This window comes from Spea bombifrons, chromosome 6 (assembly GCF_027358695.1).
Source record: "Spea bombifrons isolate aSpeBom1 chromosome 6, aSpeBom1.2.pri, whole genome shotgun sequence".
Lineage (NCBI taxonomy): Eukaryota > Metazoa > Chordata > Amphibia > Anura > Pelobatidae > Spea > Spea bombifrons.
The window spans coordinates 11,807,945-11,815,330 of NC_071092.1; positions in this window are offsets into that span (position 1 = coordinate 11,807,945).

The window sequence follows — 7,386 nt, forward strand, 5'->3', positions numbered from 1 at the left end:
TTCCATGAAAAAAAACACACATTTTTATCTCCTGTTGCTATTTGCTATTAAGTGTAAGTAAACAGTCTCACAAGCATGCACTTTAGTGTGCACCTAATCCACAAGATTAAATACGTTTTAATTAAACTATAGAATTTGATGGGAGATAAGAACCATTCGACCCATCTAGTCTGCAGCATTTTACAGATTTTTTATCGTTTGTAGGAAATTTCTCTCTCTTGAGGAAGCCAGTTATTTGAGTTTGGCGAAATGCGTTAAGACACTACGGACCTTTTTATTCATCCAGATTCGGTTGGGACGTTTTTTATGCCTAAGCTTATATGCATAATTTACCTGCCAAAGATACTGCACCATTGGGTGGCTCTTTTATCTCTTTCCGATTTTCAGAAGAAAGTAAAGTTCTTCACTTTGATGAGCCTTTTTTCCATGCTACGCTTGTGAGTGCATCTTACATAATTATACACCATTGGCGGTTGAACCTATTACGCAATTGTATGTTATGTATTCTTTCCACATGTTTATGCGCCCCATTTCCGATATACGTACTACTTGAACATTTGTGAGCAGTGTTGGCTGGGAGCTGCAGAACATGTAGGATATATTTATATTTGTTTGCACCTTTTCACATGACCGGTGGTTTCTTTATTCTTTATTGTCAGTGCATGACGTGCCTGGATGTCAACGGTCGTCAGAGGGTTAATTCCTAATACAAAGTGACGTCAATCTAAAATATATAATGTAAAGTGAAATCCGTGAGATTAAACTGCAAGTCTAATGCAAGCTTCCTCCTAATTCCCTCTTCAGTGAATACAATCAAATGTCTACTGAAAACATTAGAGTGTCAGGAATATGTACAATACCATTTAAATTACATTTTAATACAAGAAATCACTAGCTATGCTTACATTATATTAACACATTAAATATATAGCAGTAAGGGGAGCTCCCTATTGTGAGACAGAATATATAATATTAAGTTGTTACAGAACCTGTATATATATATATATATATATATCGATATCTTTGTGTTCTTTGGACAGGATATCTTAAGAGACAAAATATAAACACAGGCAATAGTGTAATACATTTTGGGTATAAATTCCCCTGTAACTGTGTGAATGCACTCACAGGATGCACGATAAAAAATGGCCCATCAATGGAATCTCTCCCGAGACTCTAGACCGCCACCGGACCCCAATATATGGACCCTCCGGAGATGAAGGAGGACAGCAAATACGGTAAAAAAGTGTTTCTTTTATTTCAATTCTAGATTCTTTAAAAAGATTGTTTTTAAAATTATACTCAAATAAAAAGCGCTATGCATTTCGCTCTCCAGAGCTTCGACCAGGCCTCTTGATCTTCTGTACAAACTTTATATGCGCCCTCTTCTCCTTTCTTCCGTGTATGTCACATCTCACGGCCACAGCCCGTATCAGAGGCATATCTGCTGGAGCAGAGTGGCATATCTGGGGGCAAAAGGGGCATATCTATAAGTAAGGTGCATTCAAATGGCTATTGGTTTTCTGTTTGTATGTAACATATGTTGACTAACTGCATAATAGATACCAAAAATGTCGAAATACAGTGTGTTAGTTAGAATACTGTTTTACTATTCCACTAATGTGTATTTTTTCTAAAAAAAATTTTTTTTCTAAAAATCTAAATTTTTCTTTAAAAAAGCTAATAACTTTTATGGTGCGGGCTATAATCGGGTGCGGCCTATAATCGAGCCAAAACGGTATATATATATAATTATGTGAAATGTAATAATAAATATGTATACTATATAATTAAATAATATGTATATAGTTATCTGCCTTTGTAAATATATTGTAACTATATGTATATATGTATCAACTGTAGTGTATATAAACCAATTATTAATTAAATAATAAACTCTACTATATTACACACAAAATCATGTGAATCGAAATTCATCCATATAAATATAAATAATTATACTATCATGTGAAGAAAATTACTAAGAAAAAATAATAAATAAATTAGTGTTAATGTGTGTAAAATCTTCTTATTGTCTGATGTTGTTCATCTATTGATTAGAACACTTAATTATCATTACCCATTCAAACAATGCACTACATAACACATTATAGAATTATTAGAAGCATATTAAATAGTTATATACTAACATATTTTCTAGGGCTGCAACTAACGATTATTTTAATAATCGATTAGTTGGCCGATTATTTTTTCGATTAATCGATTAATCGGATAAAAAAAAACAATATGCAAATTTTTCGTTTATTTAAAATAATTTAATGAACTGGATGTTAAAAAACAACTTAAAATTTACATTAACATTCTTATTTTGTTATGATGTAATAAAAAACAATATTTTCAAAGTACAAGAACCCAAACACAATATTTATGAAACAAAATAACCCCAAACATTCTGAAAAGAGGTGGACTATTACTGTTCAAGAAACTTTGCCCCAGCCCTGGCACTTTGCACCCAGCACTTTGCACCCAGCACTTTGCACCCAGCACTTTGCCCCAGCCCTGGCACTTTGCACCCAGCCCTGGCACTTTGCACCCAGCACTCAGCACTTTGCACCCAGCACTTTGTATCCAGCACTTTGCCCCAGCCCTGGCACTTTGCACCCAGCACTTTGCCCCAGCCCTGGCACTTTGCACCCAGCACTTTGCCCCAGCCCTGGCACTTTGCACCCAGCAAGCACTTTGTACACAGCACTCAGCACTTTGCACCAGCACTTTGCACTTTGCACCCAGCCCTGGCACTTTGCAGCCAGCCCTGGCACTTTGTACCCAGCACTGGCACTTTGCACCCAGCACTTTGCACTGTGCCCCTGCACCCAGTCTCCAACTCTGCCCTGCACCCAGCCCTGCCCCCACACTCACACTCTGCCCTGCACCCACTCTGCCCTGCACCCACTCTGCCCTGCACCCACTCTGCCCTGCACCCACACTCACACCCTGCCCTGCATCCCCACCCCCACTCTGCCCTGCACCCAGTCTCCCACTCTGCCCTGCACCCACACTCACACCCTGCATCCCCACCCCCACTCTGCCCTGCACCCAGTCTCCTGCCCTGCACCCCCCACCCCCACTCTGCCCTGCACCCCCACCCCCACTCTGCCCTGCACCCACACCCTGCATCCCCTGAAACCCCACCCCCACCCCACCGTGGACCCCCACCCCCGCGAACCGCTCTGTGCGAATGGAGCCACTCGCACAGAGCGAACCGCTCTGTGCGAATGGAGCCACTCGCACAGAGCGAACCGCTCTGTGCGAATGGAGCCACTCGCACAGAGCGAACCGCTCTGTGCGAGTGGCTCTGTGCGATCTGTGCACATAGACATGAAGAATACTTACCTCCGGAACGCGTCACATCCGTCACGTAGCTAGAAGGCGGAGACTGCAGAGCGTGTAGCAGAAGCGGGGAACGCTCGCGGAGGTAAGTAAAAGGAGCCGAGTGCTCCAACAACGAATCGATCACTCGATTAATCGATAACGGAAATCGTCGACAACGATTTCCGTTATCGATTATTATCGATTTTATCGATTCGTTGTTTCAGCACTAATATTTTCTAAACTTAATATTTCTGGCAAGGGGATATACACAGGATATTATTAAATCAAACATTTTATTCAACATCACATAACTAAAGCTAGGTGTTGTAGCTACTACACTCTCCTCCACTTTGGGGTAAAGGTGTCCCCATCTTCTCCATCCCTGGACCGCTTCACAGGAGTCGTGGCTTCTCCAAAATATTTCCCCTTTTTCCCTTTTGGTGTCAAAATCTCATCCTCTTCACCTTCCAGCTGCCGCTTTATAGCTTTTCTGCTATCCTCAAAGATTTCAATCTTTCTTTTTTTAGTTACAGCAAAGCCATCAAATATAAATATTTCTTTTTAAGTGAAAAAATGGGCAACTCCAATTATCAGTAGCTAAAAGAGGGATAAGGGTGATGGCATTGGTAGTCTACAAAAGCAAGCGTAGTAGAAACGATGGCATAGCTTGTATTTTCTTTATAGGTTGTATTTCTGTTGTGTGTGTATATATATATATATATATATATATATATATATAATTATTATTATTCTTTATTTCTAAAGCACCAACAGATTCCGCAGCGTTGTAGAAGGTGAAAAGTTTAAAGATAATGACAGGTACAATACAACAATTGACATATAGATAAAAGATGAATGAGTGGCTTACAATATATATATATATATATATATATATATATATATATATATATATATATATATATATATATATATAAAAACATAGGTGGCATATGTATACCATATGTTGTGTACTGCCATCTAAATGTTTTTTATGCATTAAAAAGAGGAATTACAGCTGAGCACGAATATGGTAAAATGGCAAAAATCTCCAGGATTTAAGGAACAATATACCAAGAGAGAAAAGAGGGATTAAAATGATAAACTGATTTTGACCAACCTATTATATTTATATATATTATAAATGTCTCTATGTATGTGAAAGCATAAAACATGGGCTATTGTTCTAAATCACTGTGATGTCACAATCCTATGTCATCGTGGTCACCACATAAACTGGGTATTTCTGAACTGGAATGTCATTTGATGCTCCTGCTCTTAGAGATTTGGATTCAAAGCATTTTGAGAAAGGAATAGGTAACAGCAAAATGAGGGTGTTTGATCTTCTTCCAACTGATGTGGAAATGGTGGATGTTGACTATTATTTAGGCAACAGGAGAGCACTGAAACAACTCCGGGATGGAGAAGATGATGGCTTTGCTGTAACTAAAAAAAGAAAGATTGAAATCTTTGAGGATAGCAGAAAAGCTATAAAGCGGCAGTTGGAAGGTGAAGAGGATGAGACTTTGACACCAAAAGGGAAAAAGGGGAAATATTTTGGAGAAGCCACGACTCCTGTGAAGCGGTCCAGGGATGGAGAAGATGGGGACACCTTTACCCCAAAGTGGAGGAGAGTGTGGTAGCTACAACACCTAGCTTTAGTTATGTGATGTTGAATAAAATGTTTGATTTAATTTTGTTCTCTTCTGTGAATGTGATATTTCATATATGTGTAGTTAATATGTACATAATAAATGAGAAACCATTTTTTGGCCTTGTGGTTTATACAAAGTTCATGGCAGGAATGGTGGGATTATGAGGGCCCCGCTCGTGAGCTTACAGTCTACTGGAAAAGTATAGGTACTTGCAACAAATGTAGGGGTGAAGCTCTTTTGTAGCAATAATTAGGGCTAAGTGGTTTCAAAATGCAAAAAAAGGATAAATAAAATGAACAGAAGGGTGGGCTAGTGCGTGGCTTCAGATGGTGGTCTGCAGAAGGCTTGATCCTCAACATGAGAGGAAAAAAGAGAGATAAATAAGAGAAAATAGTTTTAGGTTACAAAAAGGGGCGGGGTTATATATAAAAGGGCTATAGGAGGCCAGAGGGGAGGGGTTTAACATAAAGCAATGTACTTTCAAAGGTAAACAAAATTTGGCTAAAAAAGAAACAAGGTCCCTAAAATACATACACCAAAGTGGAGGAGAGTGTGGTAGCTACAACACCTAGCTTTAGTTATGTGATGTTGAATAAAATGTTTGATTTAATTTTGTTCTCTTCTGTGAATGTGATATTTCATATATGTGTAGTTAATATGGGTTTACAAGGGATCGGCGCTGTCGAACTAACCTGATCAGCTTTTATGAGGAGGTGAGCTCAAGACTGGATCGGGGTGAATCGCTGGATGTCATATATCTTGATCCAGGCTGGGAATATGTATTAAATGGGAAAACACTGGGGACGACTGACATGGAAAAGGACTTAGGAGTCTTGGTTAACAGGAAATTTACCTGTAGCGACCAGTGTCAGGCAGCTGCTGCTAAGGCAAATAAAATCATGGGGTGCATCAAAAGGGGCATAGATGCCCACGACAAGGAAATAATTCTACCACTGTACAAGTCACTAGTCAGACCACACATGGAATACTGTGTACAGTACTGGGCACCAGTGTACAAGAAAGATATAGTGGAGCTGGAGAGGGTTCAAAGACGGGCAACCAGAGTAATAAGGGGAATGGGAGGACTACAGTACCCAGAAAGATTATCAGAATTAGGGTTATTTAGTTTGGAAAAAAGACGGCTTAGAGGGGACTTAATAACTATATATAAATATATAAGGGGGCAGTACAGAGATCACTCCCAGGACCTATTTATACCCAGGACTGTATCTATAACAAGGGGACATCCTCTACAGCTGGAGGAAAGAAGGTTTCTATACCAGCACAGACGGGGGTTCTTTACAGTAAGAGCGGTGAGACTATGGAACTCTCTGCCAGAGGAAGTGGTAATGGTAAACTCAATAAAAGAGTTCAAAAGGAGCCTGGACGTGTTTCTTGAAAGCAATAATATTACAAGTAATAGATATAAGTTTAATAGGGACAGAACGTTGATCCAGGGATTTATTCTGATTGCCATATTTGGAGTCGGGAAGGAATATTCCCCCTGGTATGGGGCAATTGGCATCTGCTTCATAAGGGTTTTTTTGCCTTCCTCTGGATCAACACAGTAGGGACACAATATGTATATAGGTTGAACTTGATGGACTTTGCTCTTTTTTCAACCTTATGAACCATGTTTCTATGTTTCTATGTACATAATAAATGAGAAACCATTTTTGGCCATGTGCCACATACCCAGTGAACACCCCTACCAACCTGTGCTGCCAATCAGCCAGCTAATGCTATACATATGATGGGGGTCACATCTCCCATCATGCTCAGCCACACAACAGCCTCTTTAATACAGGGATGAATGGTGTTTCCTACACTGAGCTCAGCTAAGTTAAGACTCTGCCAGTATTAACAGAAATAAAGGGGTGAATAGGTTTACTCATTAAGGTCAATGCCAGCACTTACTAAGAGTTAAAAAGTACAACTCAGAAACATAGAATTTGACTGTGGAGAAGAAGCATTTGGCCATCTAGGCTGCCCATTTTTCCTGATGTAATGATTCAGGCCTTAATCAGCCCTCGGTCTTGTTGATTCTGGATAGTTTTATGCCGGTCCCATGCATGTTTCAAAGGATAGTTTGATAAAAACAATTCTGTTACAAAGTATCAGCTCCAGAGGCACTCAGCTGATCGTATTAAAATCTATCAGGCTGCCAAAACACATAGTGGCCACAATAAAACCAACTGATTAAAAGACTTAACTCAGCTCAGGAAAGTCCAATCGCTTTCTTCACCCAAACGATGTTGCTGTAATGCCTCAATGTCGAGGACTTCAGCAACACCAAGATCGGCAGCAGGGGCCATGTGTGGCCACTCCTTCAGATGTCAGCCATATATTGTATAACGAGGGAAGAACAGCTTAGGGGTGATCAACAAACTCTGACATCTGG